Genomic DNA, 15,275 nt, shown 5'->3' on the forward strand with positions numbered 1-15,275 from the left:
TGCTTACTGGAGAAAATCCTCCTTAAAAGGGGATTTGTTACGCACACATATGTGTTGTCGGCCATTCATCATGTCATTGCATAAAGCATGCAATGACATTTATTTGCTCGATCAAAGAAAATTGTACTTAATAAAATAACATTTGAAAAGGTTTTCTTGCTAATTCTTCTTCCCAAAGCAATTTTTAAGCTTTGCACCAGATCTTTTATTGGATTTAAGTCTGGAGTAAAGATGCAACCTGGTAATTCTAACAAATCAATAGGCTTTAATCTATTTTGTGTGTGTGTGTGTGTGTGTGTGTGTGTGTGTGTGTGTGTGTGTGTGTGTGTGTGTGTGTGTGTGTGCACTTGTCTCTCTATACTTGTGTGGCTCAATCCCTGACGGAAGACCAACATTGTGTGGAGATTCTCAGTTGTGTGGACATTTTGCTGGTCCACACAAAAATAATCATGCAATAGGCTCCTTTGACCCTAAAAATTACCCTGTAAATTTTTTACAGGTGGACCCCAGTGAGATAGGAGTCACTGAAAAGTGTGTGAATGACTCTGCTCTAGATCACCCTCTAATGGAAACTCTCTTGCACTGCAACGAAATAAGTGGGATTTTCTGATTGGCTTGTGTTGGGAATTTTCTGATTGGCTTGTGTGGGGAATTTTCTGATTGGGCAGTTCTGATCATGTGACACCATACTTAGGATGCCACTCAGAAAAGGATTCAAAGCCAAGTCCATTCTATATTAAGAAGAGAGGATGCTTTTTATCTAATGTTTTACTTGTTGAGATTAGATCTATATGGAGTTAACAGATTTTTTTGCAAATGGATTTCTTTTTAAAATAAATAAATAAATAAATGAATAATATTAATAATAAAAATAATGATTATTAATAATAAATAATAATCATAATTACACATTTTAAAGGCAGTGGTATATTTATAGTAGTATTTTAAAAGCTTGGCATCTAGTGTCAGTATTAAAAAATATTTAATTGACTTCCTGGTAATTATGACTTGAAACTTGAAAATATTTCCCACAACAAAAAGAAACAATTTCTGTTGAAAATAAACAACATTTTTGTAAAGACAATTATTGATTAAAAAATGACTGTAATATTCAGAGGGTCCTTTGCACATATGTAAGTTTTTTTACATGTTTATTTTCAATTTGTGTTATTGAAATAATCAACTTTGAAGATATTTTAATTTATTTCTCACAAAATTATTTATCTTTGGGTTGGAGATAATCATTAAAACTTGATTAAAAAATGACAACATTTATAATTTAATTTATATCCCCACAAGACAATATTGTAATGAGTTTTGAAAAAAAAATAGTTTGTGGTTGCAAAAAAATATATCCCAGATATTTGTCACCAACATCTGATATTTATAAAATGTGATGAAAATGGGCAAAACAAGGTCAACTACTACATTTGTGAGGAATATTTTTCTAACCTTCAACTCTATTGCATTCTTCAGTCTATCTGGAGCCCCTCAGGCCGATTGCCCATCCCCAGAAAAAGGGAGATTTTGACCTTTTGGTGGAAAACAGAACTTTTTAAAGTTTTTTTATCCCCCTTTCACAGTACTGCAGGTGCCCCAAGGTTTCCAGCTTATGCCTTAATAGAAGGCCTCAGAAGCCTGAATCGGCCATTCAGCGTTGGGTTCTGGCACTTAGCAACTGGTTACAGAGATACTGGTGGTCTCATTTTAACTGTCTGATCAGGCCCTTCGCAACAACACCAAGTATGTCCCAATCGGACTTTCATAGCCCAAGCAGCAAGATAAAACACACTACCCTTTCTTGTATGTCAATGAAGCACAGCAGCACTGAACACTGACCATTTTGCGAGCTGTAGGGTGGAGTTAAAAGTTCATGCATGGGTCGGTTTTCTTGTCAGGTGTTCCCCTTTCAAAGGTGCCATGCATGAGTGCAACAAACTAACCTATGTGCAGAAGGAAGCAAATACAACTGTTTTACAAAATGGTGGATTTTTCCTCACAAATCCATTCAAAGTTATTGCAGTGCCCTAAAGAAAACGCCCTTTGGGACAAATGAAGGCTTATGGTGGAAGGTAGGAGTGGCCTTTCAGGATATTGGTGGTCTTTTTTCGATCGTCGTATTGGGTTCTTTCCAACAGTGTTAAGCTCGGCTCAAAAGAATGCTCCAACGCTGAGAGGGCCCTCCAAACACACTCCCTTTTTGGACCTGTTCCCCTTAGAGTGTGTTTTCAGTTAACCTTTAAAACAGCTTTCTCCCAGCCCATGGAGCAGATAGAGAGCCCATATTCATAGAGCACCTTCCTCTTGCAACCTAAATCATGTGTGAAAGTTTTGGTAAGTCTATGTTAACTAGAATTTTCGCAGGTGTCTCTTTTTGCAGCAATACATCTTCTGGTGCTCCTTTAACCCTATTTGGATCTGCAAGGGTCGACAGAATTGGTTGAGTTTGTCATAGAGGGCTGATTTTTAGAAATGTTGTTGTGGGTGAGAGACTAAGTGGATTCTGTGGCTTTGGTATCTCTGGGTCGTTTTAGCTGGGTATGACAGAGGCAAGAAAGGGCAAATAATTGAACCTTTGACACCTCATAATTCAAAGACACCATGTCTGAACTAGGCCAAAATCGGTATGCAGCTTCCCCTGCAAAGCCCCTACAGGCATGTAAAATACCAGCTCACAAGGAACTTCTTACAGCTACTTCTGGCTGGCAACATGCTAGCCGTTAGCCGCTAATGGGGTTATGTTTAACAACTCCTGGAGATGCCACTCCATGAGTTGGGTCAAAATCCTCTGCTGGGAACTGCCTCAAAAAGGAGGAAAACCCCAAAGGTCACGAAAGGTCAGCAATTAGATTGGCCTCCTACAGCCATGTAGACTCACAGAATCTGGCTGCAAAACTCAACATTTAACTAAAAAGTGGTGTAGTGTCATTCCACACAGGTTGGTGTCACAGTGGAGCCTGGGTGGGTCATTGCTTGGGCCTCCGCCTGGTCTTAATGGGGTCAGAGGCCCAAAGGCAGTCTCAATCTGACATTGAAGGAACCCTTATTCAACCTCCTCTGCATGTCCCTGTGGTCTATCTGGAGCCCATCAGGCTGGTCGCCCATCCCCCCTTTCACAGTACTGCAGGTGCCCCAAGGTTTCCAGCTTATGCCTTAACAGAAGGCCTCAGAAGCCTGAATCGGCCATTTAGGGTTGGGTTTTGGCACTTAGCAACTGGTTACGGAGATACTGGTGGTTTCATTTTAACTGTCTGATCAGGCCCTTCGCAACAACACCAAGTATATCCCAATCGGACTTTCATAGCCCAAGCAGCAAGATCAAACACACTACCATTTCTTGTATGTCAATGAAGTACAGCAGCACTGAACACTGACCATTTTGCGAGCTGTAGGGTGGAGTTAAAAGTTCATGCATGGGTCAGTTTTCTTGTCAGGTGTTCCCCTTTCAAAGGTGCCATGCATGAGTGCAACAAACTAACCTATGTGCAGATGGAAGGAAAAACAACTGTTTTGCAAAATGGTGGATTTTTCTTCACAACTCCATTCAAAGTTATTGCAGTGCCCTAAAGAAAACGACCTTTGGGACCAATAAAGGCTTATGGTGGAAGGTAGGGGTGGCCTTTCAGGACATTGGTGGTCTTTTTTCGATCGTCTTATTGGATTCTTTCCAACAGTGTTAAGCTTGGCTTAAAAGAATGCTCCAACTCTGAGAGGGCCCTACAAACACACTCCCTTTTTGGACCTGTTCTACTTAGAGTGTGTTTTCAGTTAACTTTTAAACGGCTCTCTCCCAGCCCATGGAGCTGATAGCGACCCCATATTCATAGAGTGTCTTCCTCTTGCAACCTAAATCATGTGTGACAGTTTTGGTAAGTCTACATTAAGTGGAATTTTCGCAGGTGTCATTTTTGCAGCAATACATCTTCTGGTGCTCTTTTAACCCTATTTGGATCTGTAAGGGTTGACAGAATTGGTTGAGTTTGTCATAGAAGGCTGATTTTCAGAAATGTTGTTGTGGGTGACAGACTAAGTGGATTCTGTGGTTTTGGTATCTCTGGGTCGTTTTAGCTGGGCATGACAGAGGCAAGAAAGGGCAAATAATTGAACCTTTGACACCTCATAATTCAGAGACACCATGTCTGAGCAAGGCCAAAATCGGTATGCAGCTTCCCCTGCAAAGCCCCTACAGACATGTAAAATACCAGCTCACAAGGAACTTCCTACAGCTACTTCTGGCTGGCAACATGCTAGCCCTTAGCCCCTAATGGGGTTATGTTCAACAACTCCTGGAGATGCTACTCCATGAGTTGGGTCGAACTCCTCTGCTGGAAACGGCCTCAAAAATGAGGAAAACCCCAAAGGTCACAAAAGGTCAGCAATTAGATTGGCCTCCTTCAGCCACGTAGACTCACAGAATCTGGCTGCAAAACTCAACATTTAACTAAAAACTGGTGTAGTGTCATTCCACACAGGTTGGTGTCACAGTGGAGCCTGGGTGGGTCATTGTTCTGGTGTCCGCCATGTCCTAATGGGGTCAGAGGCCCAAAGGCAGTCTCACTCTGACATTGAGGGAACCCTTATTCAACCTCCTCTGCATGTCGCTGTGGTCTATCTGGAGCTCATCAGGCTGGTTGCCCATCCAAAAAAGGATGATTTTGACCTTTTGGTGGATAACAGAACTTATTTAAGTTTTTTTTATCCCACTTTAACAGTACTGCAGGCGCCCCAAATTTTCCAGTATATGCCTTAATAGAAGGCCTTAGAAGCCAGAATCGGCCATTCAGGGTTGGGTTCTGGCACTTAGCAACTGGTTAAGGAGATACTGGTGGTCTCATTTTAACTGTCTGATCAGGCCCTTCGCAACAACACCAAGTATGTCCCAATCGGACTTTCATAGCCCAAGCAGCAAGATCAAACACACTACCATTTCTTGTATGTCAATGAAGCACAGCAGCACTGAACACTGACCATTTTGCGAGCTGTAGGGTGGAGTTAAAAGTTCATGCATGGGTCAGTTTTCTTGTCAGGTGTTCCCCTTTCAAAGGTGCCATGCATGAGTGCAACAAACTAACCTATGTGCAAATGGAAGGAAAAACAACTGTTTTGCAAAATGGTGGATTTTTCTTCACAACTCCATTCAAAGTTATTGCAGTGCCCTAAAGAAAACAACCTTTGGGACCAATTAAGGCTTATGGTGGAAGGTAGGAGTGGCCTTTCAGAACATTGGTGGTCTTTTTTCGATCGTCTTATTGGATTCTTTCCAACAGTGTTAAGTTTGGCTCAAAAGAATGCTCCAACTCTGAGACGGCCCTCCAAACACTCTCCCTTTTTGGACCTGTTCTCCTTGGAGTGTGTTTTCAGTTAACTTTTAAACAGCTCTCCCCCAGCCCATGGAGCAGATAGAGACCCCATATTCATAGAGTGCCTACCTCTTGCAACCTAAATCATGTGTGACAGTTTTGGTAAGTCTACGTTAAGTAGAATTTTCGTAGGTGTCTTTTTTGCAGCAATATATCTTCTGGTGCTCCTTTAACCCTACTTGGATCTGTAAGGGTTGACAGACTTGGCTGAGTTTGTCATAGAAGGTTGATTTTCAGAAATGTTGTTGTGGGTGAGAGACTAAGTGGATTCTGTGGCTTTGGTATCTCTGGGTCGTTTTAGCTGGGCATGACAGAGGCAAGAAAGGGCAAATAATTGAACCTTTGACACCTCATAATTCAGAGACACCATGTCTGAGCAAGGCCAAAATCGGTATGCAGCTTCCCCGGCAAAGCCCCTACAAACATGTAAAATACCAGCTCTCAAGGAACTTCTTACAGCTACTTCTGGCTGGCAACATGCTAGCCATTAGCCGCTAATGGGGTTATGTTCAACAACTCTTGGAGATGCCACTCCAAAAGGAGGAAAACCCCAAAGGTCATGAAAGGTCAGCAATTAGATTGGCCTCCTTCAGCCACGTAGACTCACAGAATCTGGCTGCAAAACTCAACATTTAACTAAAAAGTAGTGTAGTGTCATTCCACACAGGTTGGTGTCACAGTGGAGCCTGGGTGGGTCATTGCTCCGGTGTCCGCCATGTCCTAATGGGGTCAGAGGCCCAAAGGCAGTCTCACTATGATATTGAGGGAACCCTTATTCAACCTCCTCTGCATGTCGCTGTGGTCTATCTGGAGCTCATCATGCTGGTCGCCCATCCCCCTTTCACAGTACTGCAGGTGCCCCAAGGTTTCCAGCTTATGCCTTAATAGAAGGCCTCAGAAGCCTGAATCGGCCATTTAGGGTTAGGTTTTGGCACTAAGCAACTGGTTAAGGAGATACTGGTGGTTTCATTTTAACTGTCTGATCAGGCTCTTCGCAACAACACCAAGTATGTCCCAATCGGACTTTCATAGCCCAAGCAGCAAGGTTAAACACAGTACCATTTCTTGTATCTCAATGAAGCACAGCAGCTTTGAAGATGGATGATTTTGCGGGCTGTAGGATGGATTTGAGTCTGGGTTGATTATCTTTGGAGCCTATTAGCTGTTCTTGAGGAGTAGTTCCCCTAATAAACCTAATATGTATATCCATTGCTCACTTAAAGTACAATAATGTTGTGCAGCAATGTTAGGAATATATTATTACCTAGTAGATGCCTAAAACCAGATAAAACATTTATTTTAAGAACAGGCAGAAATAAAATACAAAGTTTAAAATGTCTTAGTTCTGAATGGACTTAATTATTTTTGTGTAGTGGGGGAAATCACACTGAAATGTAGCGGAGGCTGAGTTTCAAGAGATGAGCTAAAACAAAATCTCTTTGGATTAAGATTATCAGATGTTTTTCTTCTTTTTTTTTTTTACAACCAATTTTTTGCATCTGTAGTTTATTTCAATTAAGTAATCTTACACATGTAATATGATGTGCATGCATTTATATCAATGTTTACACACAATATTATTTAACAAGTCACTCCTAAAAGTTACATACCCAAAGAAATAAACTATGAGTAGTTATTACATCTTTAAAATCAAGTTACTGTGACTTATAATGTCTTCCATTTCGATTTAGATTTTAGCAGACCACAGAAAAGTGTAAGGGAGGGGGAGGGGAGCCTTCAGTTGAACACCTGCACTGCTGACCTTTCAACAAGCCTAGTTGAATTCATGGGAAATGGGAATCTGTTAAACTAATACAAAATGGATCTATGCAATGTCTTCAAATGATTCTGCATCATGTAAAAAACATGTCTAAAATTCTAGTTCAACAAGATAATATGTTAGTAAAACTAGTTGTTGTTTTTTTTTTAAATAAATTTTCTTCCAACAAGCACATTTGCCAATAAAACTAAACATTCGTACAGGTCTTAAACGCATCTCAAGAAATGTATCAAAAGTCACTTGCAGCAGGAGCACGCAGAAACAGGAGCCAGGTCAAGAAACAAGTCTTGTAATCGGAGATAACAGCATTTTCCGAAATCTTGGGAAACATCATAGAAGGTATGATTTTTTTTTTATTTACATATCAAACCTGTTGTTGCTTTCTGCTAATAAGACAGGGAGGGTTGCTTTGTAAAGCAGTTCATATGATGTGATTTTTACACCCACAGCCCTGCAGTGTCTGTTGTTCTAATTACTACTCTGCAATAAAAACAATACAGTAGAAAAGCTTAAAATACTGTAGTGGTGTGCTATGTTGAGTTTGTGTAGAGCTCCACTTGCTTTCTGAGTTAGGCTAATCAGATGCTAACTGTGCTGAGTGCACCGGGAGTTGAGGCTTCATTTACAGCTTTGGCAGCTTGAAGTGCTACAAACATGTATATACTATATTGGTTTTAAGGGTGTAAATGTATTTTTTAATACCTGCTGTGAATAACCTTAAGTGCTTTGCATGTTTTGTTAAACATAATCAACATTTACTCAACCATAGACTTTGTACATTTTGGCTTTTGAAAGCTGCTGCAAAAATGTGTTTTATTTATATTAAAAATATATGATATGATATAAATATGATATTTATATGAAAGAGTTTATTTCTGTTTTTATATTTATGCAATGGTTTTCTCTGCAGATAATGATCAGCAAAACAAAGGAAGGATGAGGGAAGGAAAGGGTATGTTTACTTTTTCTATATTGTTATTATTATTTTTTTAATTTATTTTCACAACAAAATATAAAAAGCAGAATCCTGTTTCACTAAAAGAGAAGAAAATGTGATGGACAACTGCCAAAAAACCCTCAAGGGGCTTAATGAGTGGCAGTCTCCATAATAACAAATATATTTCAAGAAGAAAAAGAGAAAAAAACAACAACAAACAACAACATTTCAATATATAAAACAGTTAAACATTTAATTTAGACCACAAATCTATATGGAAAATTCAGACAACTAAGTAGCAGCAACTTTCCTCTCCCTTTAAATTCTTCTTTAGAATGATCTGTCAGTGATGTGGAAAGACTGTTCCATATCATTGATCCGCTGTATAATAACTGTGTTTGAGTTGTACAAGAGTAAGGAGGCCTGATAAGACAACTACTACGAGTTGGATACTGGTGAAATTCATTATTAAAAGTAAAAGTATTACAAAAGTGCTGAGGAAGTAACTTTTTTATAGACCTATAAACGAATAAAGCTATTTGAAGTTGATTCACTTGATAAACACTAAGAATACTTGCCTGAGCAAACAGTGGTTGTGAGGGGTGTCTACGATTTACACAAAATATTAGCCTTAAAGCTCGCTTCTGAAGTCGAAAAACAGATTCCAGTTTAGTTGGGTGGGTACTAGCCCAACCAACATTACAGTAATTGATATATGGATATAACATTGAATAATATAACATAATTGCAACTTTTTTGTTAATCAGGTGACAGATTTTTCCTAGTATACCAACCACTTTGGCTAGTTTTGTACTTATGGCACTAATGGGGGGTTTCCAGGATAAAGAATCATCTAGAATAACAACAAGGAAACGAGCAGATCTAACATTAATAGAAATATTATCAATTTGAATTTTCAATTGGAGGTTTAAACGTATCAAACTTATAACCAAAAAATATATAACTTGTTTTTTTATGTTAAGTGACAATTTGTTGGACTTGAACCAATAACTTGTCAAGTTCTTCATTAACTACCTTTATTAAAATTTCAGGATTTTTATGGGAGTAATACAAACTTGTATCGTCTGCAAATAAGATTTTAGAAAGTTTATCTGAAACATTAGGGAGGTCTTTAACATATATTAAAAATAACAAGGGACCAAAGATGGCCTCCTTATGGTAAACCGCACTAAAGAGTATATGAACTATAGAACATAGAACTTTACATTAGTGCTGCCAAACGAAATTTTATTCTTGCTTAACTCTTTTCTCTGTGCTGTTTGTCACAGCTTGCAACATTTTGCATTTTTGACATACTCTCACCTACCTCTTATGATACCTCTGAACACAGCCATTATTGTCTAAAATGCTGGCAACCATCTCTGAGCACACCCTTAAGTGAAAATGTCCAAACTGTTCCCAAAGTGTCAATATTTAGTGTGACTATTATTTTTCTACCAATGCCTTTGCATGGATTTCATTAGAGCTTCACATGTTTCCACTGGAATCCTTTTTCACTCTTCTGTGATGACATCCCGTTACCCTCAGTCTCTTCTAGCAAGGCAGTGGTCATCTTGTGAGTGTGTAAAGCGTAGTTATGTTTGAATACTGCTCTGCAGTTCAGTTTCCACAGTGAGGAAATCATCCTCTACTTCAGAAATGTCACAGTGCATGTTCCCTCAAATAACTTTGGTTCTCTACAGCCAGCAGCACCCATACAGCCCAAAACATGACACTACCACAACTGTGCTTAACTGTAGGCAACATACACTTTCTTTCCAGGGCTGTAAAGTACCATCCAATGAATTCTTTGTGACTCAATTTGGTCATTGGTGTTGCCAGATACTTATTTGGGTGGTAGATGCCTCAGTAAACAAGCTCTGTGCCCCAGGTACAAAACAACCCCCCCCCACCCCCCCCACCCAAAAATAAAAAAAGCAGCAGGGGCTCTTGAGAGTGTTCTGTGTAATTGTAGGTTTTACTCTGGTGTCCTCAGTAAAACCTAACGTGAACTGTGATTTGTGATTTTTTTTTTCTTTTTTTCAAAGTAGTAGTTTTTGCGATCACCAAATTTCTCTACCTGAAATGAAACATGATGCACTTTTCAGACATTGATCATTGCTTTAATCTCTGGACACTGTTGCAACAGGTCTTTAAAAGTGGGACGTGTGAAATGAGAAAGGAGCATTAGTTAGAACTTTTATATTATGGACATATACAAGTTCTAACTAATGCTCCTCTCTCATTTCACACAATTTCAAAGTTTTGTAAATTCCTACAGAACACTTTTGCTACACAGGTTTATTTCTTTAATGTCTTTTAAACATAGGGGTGTTAAGGTGACAGGCATGTTCTTTTGTTCTAGAACTTGATGCAGTGACCCTAAGATCTCCAAGTGAGAACCAAGGAGAACCATCAAAGCAGTCTAAGCAGGCAGGAAAAACTGGTAAGCTTTTTTATTTAAACTGTTGGATTCTTTGTTTTGATAATCCTTAATGCATTTTTTTAATTTGATTTCCCTTTTTGTAATATTAAAGTATGAAACCGAAATGAGTTTTTTTAATAAGTCCAGTCATATGAGAACTGAATTGGAGTCATCAGCCTTTAGCTGGTGTTCTAATTTATTTTTTTTTGTGATATCAGTGAGACTTCAGAGATATGTTCCTTCTGATATACTGACAGTCCAGTGGCAAAATATCAAATGCTTTTTTTCCCAAGTAGCGGCAGAGGAAATTGTCCCAAAACGGGGTTTTACTAGTTCACCAGTCTGACAGAAATAATCCACAGTGATTTGTAAAACTTGCAAGGAACCGGTAAAAACAAAGTCTGGTAACGCAACCAACTTGTTTCAGTACGTAAGCTGCTCACACCCGCAGCAGCGTGAGCTGTTTTAGCCCCGCCCCGCTCCGCGTCATCTTCGGAGAAATCTTACGGAGCTTCTTCCAAAACAAAGCAGGTATAGCAGCTAAACTGAGCTCCCTTCTTTGTGATAAAATGGTATTGGTGTATTTATTTTGGTAATTTTACTGGTCACTTTAGTTTATTCTTTGTCAGTATTTAATAACATAACTCAGGTCTCTTAAGTTATTTTTCTTAAAAAATATCTGTTATGGTTAAAGTTGGTTAAAAAAGATTTAATTGAAATTCTGTGTCTGTGTTCTTTATTAAAATGAAATCATTTAGGAATATCATAAAATATCCAGGCAGAGCTGCACATAAAATATGATATTAAATATTTTCAATAATTATCGATATCGATCAATATGCATTTTTTATTGATAAACTTTTTTTCTATATCGTTCAGCCCTAGTACAACAGTTACTATTGAATTAGCTTGTAAAGCGCAGTGCCTCACCACACAGAGACATCACAGGATGTGATGTCAGGTGGACATTTTTCCCCAAATATGGGCAATAATGGCCGCCCCCCCTACACAGTGATCAAGATGACAATTTATGCTTTTATTTTCTTATTGATTAACGCTAAATTCATTTAATCTAGGGTGACCATATTTTCATTTGGGAAAACCAGGACACCTCGGAGCAGGGGGGGGGGTGGGGGGGAGAGAAGCGCGGCCGAGCCGGGGGGGGGGGGGGGGGGGTTGTAAGGCAAACGCGGCCGAGCGGGGGGGGGGAGACAAGCGCGGCCAACAAGCGCGATGGAGGACTCTATCTTCTGATTAATAACAGGGCTGCCCACACTGACGCGGCTGAGGGATTACGTCACACGCAGCGTGACGTACCAATGAAGGTTATTTAAAAAACAGGACATTTCCTCACTTTATAAAAAAAAACCAGGGACGCCCGGGACAGGACGTGAAATACGGACATGTCCCGGGAAATACGGACGTTTGGTCACCCTATTTAATCACCACGGGCGTATTAGTTTAAGGTATAGTTAATGATCCACTGATTCTCCCTTGTTGACTGGACTGGTCCTTTAAAAAAACTTATAATAGAAATTTCATGAATTTGATATATCACAAGCAGTTGGACATAAAAATATAATGATGCTCAAGGGCCCAGTTTTTGTCTCTCTATGCACTAAAAATTTTGTTATGTGCTTAAAGACAGCAGAGTGAGAAGAACTGGGCATTTTGCCCCCAGAAGCCCAAGTTTAGAACAACCTATTACCCATTTTCCATTCATGGTTCCAGCAGTACATGGCTCCACTCAGCTCGGCAGACTGCTGCGGTTCATATGCAATTAAACTTGCATATTAACCTTTTCTAGAGAGTTGGGGTCTCTGGTATGCCCAAGTGGGAGGTTCTTGTTGTGTGGAAGGAGTTTGTGTGAGATATTATTGGTCAGTTTGACTATTGTCGTTGATTGGTTGTATTGACTTGCCATGTTAGGTATACTGAAATGTAATTTAACTAATAATGTAATTTAATGTATGACAAACATGCAAACAAATAAGAGATCAGGTAGAATGCAATCACGTTTTCACACCAATGTATGGTAAAATGGTCATTTTTGCTGTAAATTAATCTATTGCTACCTTAATGTTTAAACTGATAAAATCATTGTGTCGAGATTGAGGTTTGGTATAATGGTTAAGAATTTAGATGACAAACCTTTGTTAATACATTGATGTAATGTAAATATTACCTACAATGCAAAAAATGCTAAAATGGTTTGAAGTATATTCTTTATTTGTGTTGCAGGCAAAGATCAGGATGTGAATAGACCAGCTATTGAACCTACATCTCATCGACGGCTTTGGAGTAAGGCCGAAAAGGCAGCAGTATGGCAACAGCTTTGCCAATATGTAACCTTAGAGAGTTCCTGGTAAAGAACCATGTCTTGAAGCACTTAAAGTTGAGCCTGCACTGAGAAGCCAAACTTGGAAAGACATAAAAAACAAGTTTACAATACTATTACTGTTCAAAAGCCGAAAAAACATTCTACATTAGATATGGTCAATCTTACATTGTTTGGTTAAAACTACAAAAGAAGTTGTAAGCAGTGCATATTTGGCAATGGTCCTTTGCCTAGTGTTTGGACAGCAGCAAAAATATGTATTTTTGTTCCATAAACAAATAAAATAGTTTGCATTCGGTCTCCACATTGTGTTCTTTAGTATTTAAAATGTTTATCTTAGTTCACAAAGCCTGTATAATGTAGTTAAATTGGCACTACTATATCTATAAAAGACAGTATATGTGAGAAGATATGATGCTGGGGGGTTAAGGAAAAAAATAATTAATTATTAGAAGCTTAGAATGGCTTTTTTGATGAAATAAAGCTTGGCTGTTGGTGAGAAAAAACACACCCAAATCTACCTGGCAACAACAACTGGTCCACACAAGTCCACAAGAAAAAGATTTATTTTATTTTGAGCTTTTGGTTATCTAAGGTCACATTCTGAATCTACATTTTTTTCTAGTGGTGGCAATGTGTTTTGCACTGTTCTATATGCAGTGGAAGTAGTGGTCCACACAATGAACTATGAGGACGGAGTCCACACAATGTATTAAAGACATGTATGTGTGTGTGTGTGTGTGTGTGTGTGTGTGTGTGTGTGTGTGTGTGTGTGTGTCCTGTCTGGCAATGTGGCATTAAGAATTGTTGTCTTAAGGTCAAAAAATTTCTTTATGCAAGAAGCTTTATTAGAGTTTATGCTGGGACCATTTCATGTTCAAGGGACACTGAAATGGAAAGGTAGAAGAGGGGAAAAAAAGGAGAGAAACAGATGAGACAAAATGCTAAAATGGAGAAAAGGTGAAAGAAAAAGAGGAGAGGAAAGGGAAAAAGCAATACAACATCCTCAGGGTCTGCTTCTACACCTGCAAAGAGAGATGTAAGAAGAACAGCAAAACCAACTGATAAAGTATTACAGGTACAAACAACGCCTGGATACCATCACTGAAGAATATACGGTATTATTTAACATGAAATTTATAAAGTGACAGCTAAAGCTATTGATAAGGTTTGCTGTATAGAGGTGAATCTGTAAGTACCTGAATCCAAGCACCTGTAGGTGTTTGTGAGAGTGCACTTGTGTATGTAAGGTTTGTCCATAAGAAAAATGCTCAGTAGTTGTGAGGAGCCAAAGACCCGCACCCCCAAACAGCTGAGGCAGACGCCGAGGGACCTGAATCCCAGATGTCTGAAGGGACCCACAAGGCAAAGGTGGCCAAGAGGGGCCAACACAGGGAAAGCTGCCTCCCCCATCCCAGGGAAGAGCAGAGAGGAGCCCCAGGAACAATAATAGTTTGTGGTTGTAATGTGACAAAGGTTCAAAGGGTAATTCTGCAAGTTACTAAATACTCAAACAGTTGCTGTTAGAACTGAAATGAACATGATTTACTTTAAGAACTTTTACTCAAACTTTGATAGTGTGTTGCAATATTTATTCCTTCCACTAGTTGATGCCACAGGACAAAACACATAGGCATGATCTGGACTTAAGACATTGGACATGAAAGCATGAGTCTCTTGAGACTGCAACTGTCAGTGTTTCTTAATAAAAACGTACAAATAATTTATTTTCTGAAGAAAGCCTAAATCAAGCATTTTGTCTCGTGGAGTTTGGTTGTAACTAAAAAAGAGTGGACATGGACCAATGTCTAATAACCCCTCCATAAAATGATCATTCATTCATGTCTGTAGGGCTATCTGATGATGCTAAGTTAATGCTGGAGAGTTTGTGTACAACATGCATACACAACCAACCCGACCAGCACTCGGCAGGCACAGAAACGACGCGCTGTCAGATAACAGAGGGTAAAAACTTTACTATAATCTGTCAAAACACTATAAATTGCTCTTCGCCACTCGCGCTGACCTGATTTAAGCTGTTTCTATGGTAACGAGAAGCAAACCCTCCAACTTCACACGGTTAACTTCTCTTCTCTGTATGTCTGTGTGCGGATCAATGAACGGCCTCATTGCCCTTCACCCTGTCTCGGTCGTGCAGCCCGCTGTGGCTTGATGTCCGACAATGTAAAAAAAGACGCCTCTGTGTTTTAACGCAATCATGGTAAACAAGCAGATAGTCCAGAAAGACGCTTTTAACAGCAAACATAATTACACGGCAATCTTCGCCCGGAATTGAACAAAATTGAGGCACGTGGCAGAATTACAGTTTCTAATTGCTCATTCGGCTGCAGATGGCTCTCTCTCTCTCTCTCTCTCTCTCTCTCTCTCTCTCTCTCTCTCTCTCTCTCTCGCTGACTGCTACCCAGGGACACTAA

At 39.4% G+C, this 15,275-nt stretch overlaps 1 long non-coding RNA gene across 1 annotated transcript; it reads left to right on the forward strand.

Moving 5' to 3' along the window:
- The first annotated feature begins 7,334 nt into the window (after window positions 1-7,334).
- Window positions 7,335-13,138, forward strand: LOC118566785. Its single transcript, XR_004933283.1, has 4 exons — window positions 7,335-7,479; window positions 8,051-8,092; window positions 10,443-10,523; window positions 12,744-13,138. It is a non-coding gene; the product is annotated as an uncharacterized LOC118566785 (long non-coding RNA).
- The last annotated feature ends 2,137 nt before the right edge of the window (window positions 13,139-15,275 follow it).

Source organism: Fundulus heteroclitus, chromosome 18 (genome assembly GCF_011125445.2).
Source record: "Fundulus heteroclitus isolate FHET01 chromosome 18, MU-UCD_Fhet_4.1, whole genome shotgun sequence".
NCBI lineage: Eukaryota > Metazoa > Chordata > Actinopteri > Cyprinodontiformes > Fundulidae > Fundulus > Fundulus heteroclitus.